Source organism: Triticum dicoccoides, chromosome 3A, assembly GCF_002162155.2.
Source record: "Triticum dicoccoides isolate Atlit2015 ecotype Zavitan chromosome 3A, WEW_v2.0, whole genome shotgun sequence".
Taxonomy (NCBI): Eukaryota; Viridiplantae; Streptophyta; class Magnoliopsida; order Poales; family Poaceae; genus Triticum; species Triticum dicoccoides.
The window spans coordinates 513,939,485-513,947,412 of record NC_041384.1 but is presented as its reverse complement, the minus strand read 5'-3'; positions in this window follow the sequence as shown (position 1 = coordinate 513,947,412).

The following is a 7,928-nucleotide window of genomic DNA, read 5'->3' as shown; positions in this document are numbered from 1 at the left end:
GGCATGTGGGTTGTTGGGCTATGTGGGGTGAGAAGGTGAGGAGGGAGCACTGCCGTTGGATCCGGGTGGATCGGACGGTGCTCGATCCATGATCCGCGTGACATGCCTCTGCACCAATCAAAATAGAGTACATGTGTGCGACGTCCATGACCATCTAAGTAGGTCGTAACCGGCTGAAAATAAAGTGCAGATCTCTTTGGCTAAGAGAACCGACTCTTTTGGCGCCGTCTTTCGGCGGTTCCCCTCCATCGGTGACCTCTTGGTCGTCGACGGTGAGGAGGGTCGTCGGATCCCGCGTGTGTGGATCATTTTAGCTTTAGGTGGCGATCGGGGACGGGGGCGGGGGCGGCAATACTGAATAAAGAAGCTTTGGGGTTTTTATCCGGCAAGGCTGCCAGCAAGGACCTCGGCACGTAGAAGAGCAGGGCATCAAGGAGGTGGTCGCGAGCGAGGAGTTCGTCGCTGTCACCTTCCCGGTGACCGAAGACTCGTAGTCATACCCGCCGTTTTGACAACATTTTGAAAGAAATTAAAAAAAAACAAAACTTTCGCAATGTGGCATTATATCTAACCTAGTTTACACGAAAAATAATAAACATTGACTACAGTAAATGTCTTAAAAACTGTTCTCGGAACCGAGTTATCATGTATGAAGATCAATGGCTTTTAAGCCAAGTGTTCTCGGAACCGAGTTATCATATATGAAGATGCATAGTTTGTTCAAATGATCTCATATTGTGCACAAGGGTGCATATTGGAATGGCAAACAATGTTGCCTAAGGAAATTTTCATTTTCTTTGGACGAAAAAATCATTTTCCATTTTCCAAGTGCCCAAAATGAGTTTTTTTTGTGAAGGGCCTACCAAATAATTGTTGCAAAATTGGAACAAATCCATTTTCTAAAATACTAGGCCATATTTAATGCACAATTGACCAAATGGTTGGGTGTAAAAAGTTTTGATCCACCTCTCGGGAAGAAGACAAATTTCCGCCGATTCAGTTGGAAGCGGGGCAAATTTGAACTGCGGCTGCCTCATAGTTTGCTATTTATTTTTTACAAAAGTCATTTCTAGGTATAAAAGTAGCTATTTAATCAGAGAAACACCAAAAAAATTCCAAGATTAAACCACTAGCTAGGAACGGTCATTCCCGCCGTTTTGACCGCATTTTGAAACGGGCATAAAAAATTCAAAAAAATTGGGAAACCTTTGCATTGTGTCATTATATGTGGCCAAGTTCACAGGAAAAATAACAAACTTGTAATACGGCAATTGATTTAAAAAATGTTTTCAGAAATGAGCTATCATGTGTGAAGATTCATGGCTTTCAAGTCAAATGATCAATCTTATGGCCACATTCATGGCATAGTTTGTTCAAATGATATCATATTGTGCACAAGGGTGCATATTGGAATGACAAACAATTTTGCCTAAGGAAGTTTTCATTTTCTTTGCACGAAAAATTCATTTCCCATTTTTCGAGTGCCCGAAATGAGGTTTTTTTTGTGAAGGAACTACCAAATAAATGTTGTAAAAATGGAACAAATGATTTTTCTAAAATACTAGGCCATGTTTAATGCACAATTGACCAAATGGTTGGGTGTCAAAAGATTCGATCCACCTCTGGTGAAAAAGACAAATTTCCGCCGATTCAGCTGGAAGCGGGTCAAATTTGAACTGTAGCTGCCTTGTAGTTTGCTCTCTATTTTTTCCAAAAATCATTTCTAGGTACATAAGTATCTATTTTATCAGAGAAACACCAAAAAATTCCAAGATTCGACCACTAGCTAGGAACGGTCATTCCCGCCATTTTGTCTGCATTTTGAAACGGGCATAAAAAATTCAAAAAAATCAAAAAATTGGAAAACCTTCGCATTTGTGTCATTATATGTGGCCAAGTTCCCAGGAAAAATAATAAACTTGTAATACGACAATTATTTTAAAAAAGTGTTCTCAGAAACGAGCTATCACGTGTGGACATCAATGGCTTTCAAGCCAAATGATCAATCTTATGGCCACATTGATGGCATAGTTTGCTTAAATGATCTCATATTGTGCACAAGGGTGCATATTGGAATGACAAACAATGTTGCCTAAGGAAGTTTTCATTTTCTTTGGACGAAAAAACCATTTTCCATTTTTCGAGTGCCCAAAAGGAGGTTTTTTTGTGAAGGACCTCCCAAATAATTGTTGCAAAATTGGACCAAATAATTTTTCTAAAATACTAGGCCATATTTAATGCACAATTGACCAAATGGTTGGGTGAAAAAAGTTTTGATCCACCTCTGGTGAAAAAGACAAATTTCCGCCGATTCAGCTGGAAGCGGGTCAAATTTGAATTGTAGCTGCCTTGTAGTTTGCTCTTTATTTTTTTCTAAAAATCATTTCTAGTTACATAAGTATCTATTTTATCAGAGAAACACCAAAAAAATTCCAAGATTCAACCACTAGCTAGGAACGGTCATTCCCGCCGTTTTGACCGCATTTTGAAACGGGCATAAAAAATTCAAAAAGAAAATCAAAAAATTGGGAAACCTTCGCATTGTGTCATTATACGTGGCCAAGTTCCCAGGAAAAATAACAAACTTGTAATACGGCAATTATTTTAAAAAAGTGTTCTCAGAAACGAGCTATCACGTGTGGAGATCAATGGCTTTCAAGCCAAATGATCAATCTTATGGCCACATTCATGGCATAGTTTGCTTAAATGATCTCATATTGTGCACAAGGGTGCATATTGGAATGGCAAGCAATGTTGGCTAAGGAAGTTTTCATTTTCTTTGGACGAAAAAACCATTTTCCATTTTGCGAGTGTCCAAAAGGAGGTTTTTTTGTGAAGGACCTCCAAAATAATTGTTGCAAAATTGGACCAAATTATTTTTATAAAATACTAGGACATATTTAATGCACAATTGACAAAATGGTTGGGTGTAAAAAGTTTTGATCCACCTCTTGTGAAAAAGACAAATTTCCGCCGATTCAGTTGGAAGCGGGTCAAATTTGAACTGCAGCTGCCTCATAGTTTGCTATTTATTTTTTCCAAAAATCATTTATATTTACATAAGTACCTATTTAATCATAAATACATGGTTTGGTGGCGATACGTCAAGGTTTGGGCAGTGGCCGAGGGCCCCAACTCTAGAGCGCGTAAACTCGCATGCCCGCTGTGTGGTCACCGCGTGACTGTGGCGTTCCCATGTGTTCTAGGCGGCCTAGGCTTGTCTAGTGGGTTGGGAACTCCCCAGGTAGGTGTTAGGAAGAAAATTACAACATAAGATTCTCACGAGGAAACCGATCGATGCTCAAACATGAATTAGCAATCAAGTGTTTGATTAGCGGTACATGAAATGTACATGGCTAATGGGCGTGTGTTTTGGCCGAGGATGATCAGTTACTAAGAAGACCGTCTTCACAAATTTTCAGCTCAAAAGGAGGAGCCTAGGTGGTACTTTCTTTGCAAAGTACCACACTAGACATAAATACAAATATTGAATCTGGGCCCATAATAATGAATGGATTGAGCTGGTATTTGGTGGAGGATGGTTATTTGGGCATAGGAAAGCACTGTAGAAAATGGATACTATTTGGAAATGCGAAAGTGGTACTTCCTTCACAAACTGTTGTTCTGAACAGAATAGGAAAATGAATATTTTTGAATTATTTTGAACTAGGCAAGGAAGGTTTTTTACATATTTGACGAATATATGACCCAAAGAATTTATGAGATTTTTTGGGGAATTTTGGGAATGACAGAAATATAGGTTGCTTCACAACCTAGGTCAAAAACTGCCACATGGACATGACACATAGGTAAAACTGATGAGGTGGCGCCTAGTCATAGCAACCCACCACAATTTACAAGGTTATGACCATTTATATTGGTCGTTAACAACTAGAAATAAGGCAGCGGACTAGCGTTGTTTGCTTTATGACCATTTCGTAAAAGGAAATTACGACCTTTCTGACCAAAATGGTCGCAATGGTTTAGGGTTTGGAGCCCCCCGAACAGCTTTTGACCAATTGGTCTCAAATGGTCATAGATCTATGACCAATTCTTCCAGGGTCACTGACAGAAGGTCACTAGTTGACATATTTCTTGTAGTGATAACCAATCATACATAAAAGAATTCAGAGGAGATTCAAATATTGTTCATAGATAAACTTGATCATAAACCCACAATTCATCGGCCTCAACAAACACACCGCAAAAAGAAGATTACATCGAATAGTTCTCCACAAGAGAGGGGGAGAACATTGTATTGAGATCCAAAAAGAGAGAAGAAGCCATCTAGTGTCGGGGCCCGGATCCTAAGTGACACCAATCTAGCATGTAACACTTCATATCACTTTGCGGCCTCACGCACGGTATTCCCACGGGTGCCACCTTACCTGGCCCGGGACCGTTTGCGCCTTTTGGCTCACGTATATGATAGCGTAGCTAGCATCCATATGATAGAGAACCCGGGCCGACATGACTAGTCGTGAACCCAAAGTGGCACTAACTTACAGGGACAGGCTTACATGAATCAACCTCGAGCATGTCGGTCAACAGCGTATGAATCCGGGCTGTAGCACTAGGCTAACAGGTCTCCGGGAACCCGAGCTGTAGCAGGCTAGGCAGGACTCCGGATGTCACCGCATGACATTTCCCCGAAGGGACAGACACATGAACGAAGTGAATCACATGCCGGCAGTCAAGTGTTCCGGAGCAGTAGTGTTGGGCTAGCAGGACTCTGGTGAACCGGGCTGTAGCGGACTACTATGGCTCATGGAAGCACAAGACTACATTTCCCCATAAGAGAGGCTACCAGGGATAAACAACTACGTTGTCGGATCCCACACATAGCAATACACGTTACACGTACGCATAACATGCAAGTATGTGTTGTACAACATAGCATCACAACATAACTCAAACTCATATAGATAAAGGCCCAGAAGAGCGACATAGCATTCAATACAAACAGGGGTCTCATGACCCATCATTCAGAGCATACAAGCAACGGAAGCATTACATGTCTGAGTACAGACAACTACAAAAGGAAAAGACTAAGAAGCCTGACTAAACACGACCCTCCCAAGGGTACAAGATCGTAGCTGGGATACAAGCTACTCGTCGAAGTCACTAGTGTAACCAACTGCAAAACATAAATAAGCAAACATGAGTACGAAGGTACTCAGCAAGTCTTACATCAGAACTATCTACATATGCAACATTATCAACAAAGGGGTGGTGGGGTTTTAACAGCAGCAAGCCAGCTTTGACTTGGTGGCTAACCTATACTACGAGTATCAGAAACTTCTTTGAGGTGAGGAGACGCACACGAGTCCACAAATTCACCATATCAATACTCCACTACGGATCCGTTCCCTTCTCCCTACGAGAAGGCCATCCATAGCACTCACGCTTATCTTGCGGATTTTAGAGTATCCACTTCAAGTTGTCTATGTACTAAATAAGTCCTCCAAGTTTCCATATCCGAGGAAAACGACTATTCGAATAGACAATGTTAACCCTGCAGGGGTGTACTTCTTCACACACGCTCTCGCCACTTATCGCCCTGTACACGTCATGTACCTCGGCAACCTTCAAGCGGAATCCGGGCGAGGGTGTCGGCCATGACCTGACTAATCACACAAGTCTCTCGTCTAGGTTTATCGCCTGTTCGAGTTCCATCCGCAAGGAGTTCCGGCCGAAGTCTCCAGTACGGCCCTAACGATGTGTGCAGGGTTCCCAAGCCCACCATCCGGGTGCCACTTGGTACACCGTGCCATGGTGCCTAGTCTGTCCCAAGCCCGTCCCATCGGACACCACCTGGTAGACAAGTAGCACTAGCTACAAATGCCAGAAACTAGTTGCAACTCCTGGACAGAGATCAAGTGGATTAATAAGCCGAGAGGGGCCGGATAACCGGAACCCAATGTGTGGTGGTAACTGGAATTGGATAACATACACAGAACTCAGTGCGTAGGGATGGTTCCAATGAGACAACCCACCATGTACTCCTACATGGCCTCTCATCGCTACCTTTACCAAAACGTGTTCACACACTTAGCCTTTATCGGTAGGACATGTTCACCGCTCCGATTCATTCCCGGTGAATCAGACCTGACACAACTCTAAGCATAGCCGGTATAAAGAAAATAAGCATGGATGAGTAGGCACATCAAGGTTCAAGCAACTCCTACTCATGCTAGTGGGTTCCAACTATTTACTGTGGCAATGACAGGTCATGCAGAGGAATGGGTTCAACTACCGCAGCAGAAAAGTAGCAGTTGAATCATTGTTGTCCCAATGCAGTATAAGGAGCAGGAGCGAGAGATTGGGATTTATCGAAATTCTCAAGGTGGTTTGCTTGCCTGATAGACGATGAAGGGGTACGGCTCCTCTGACAGGTACTCGGGAACACCTTCCGGAGTGGAACCTATCGAGAAGAAACGGTGCCGGCGATCAACACACAAACAAATGCAACAAAATGATGCATGAACATGACATGTGCAAATGCTAGTGTTTGGGCTAATGCAAGATGCTACCAAGTTGGTTGAAGCCCATTTGAATCAAAGATTCAAATGCAATTCAAAATGAAGCATTTAAAATGCCCATATTATGTTTTCACTTATACAGCATGTATAAGTTGGTTTTTCATGCATGTAACTGGCATAAATGGATTCCTTGCATTTTTCTGATAATTTTTCATATATAATTTATTTCATTCTGAGCTATGGTTGAATTATTATGATTTTTTGAAGTTTAGGCAATATTCTGGAATTTCCCGAGTTAAAATAATTCCAGAAAAAGAATAACTGCGCCAGCACTACGTCAGCATGACGTAAGCAAGTCAACGGGGCTGAACAGGTCAAACCTGACCAGTGGGTCCTACTGGTCAGTGACCCAGTCAACTAACTAAGTTAGTTAGTCCTAACTAACTGGGCAGGGCCCACTAGTCAGTGACTGTAGTAGCTAACCTAGTTAGTTAATTAGTGCTAACTATAGTAATTAGTCGGGCGGGGCCCACAAGTCAGTGAGAGAGAGGGGGAGGTCAAACTGGGCTGTGGGGTCAACCCACGCCAGTCAAAGGTCAGCGGTCGCCGGTGTTTAGCCGCCGGTGAGTCCAGACGCGGCGGTGCGCTGCGGGTTTGGCCAACGGGGAGCCATTTGGTGCGCGGAGTGCGGCTACGAGATGTGGACGCTCGTCCACATCCAGCCGTGGTGGTGGCGTGCCCGGGGAGCGGTCGGAGTGGCACCGACGACGACGAGTGCAGCGGCCGGAGTGCGGGTTCGGGCGGCGCAACACTATGGTGCACGAGAAGACGAGCTGGTGGCGACATTAGCTTGCTGCGGACCTGCAGAGCACGTCCATTTGCGTAGGAGCGACGAACACGGCCTCTGGCCACGGTGGCGAGGAGCTCAGGCGGCGGCGCGAATCGGTCACCGACGGAACGGTGGCCAGAGAGGGAAATAGGGCACGGGGAGAGAGGGGATAAGAAGAGGAGCTCACAGCAAGGCTAACGGAGGGCTCGGCAGGCGCGGGGACGGCCGGTGGGCAGCAAATCGACGGCGAGGGTCTCCGGTCACCGAAGTTGAAGAAGACGTCGGGGACGGTGTTGCAGGGCCTCCGGCGAAGCGTAGCTCGGCATGGAGGTTGAGGACGGCAGCGCGGAGCTAAAGGGCATGCCTAGGAGGCGAGGGGGAGGCAGTGGCCGCGGTGGTGCTTGTCGGCGGCGACGGCAGCGCTTCGGCCGTCACGGGAGAGGGTGACAGAGGAGGAGACGGGGATGAGGGAGAGTGAGAGGGGGTCGGGGAGGCTGCGAGGCAACTCCAGGGACGTCCGGAGGGAGGCGGTAAGCAGGAGGTGGCCGGGCGTGCGCCGGCGTGCGTCGGCCACGCGCCTCTCATCCTCCCGGCGGGAGGTTGAGGGTGGCTGGCAG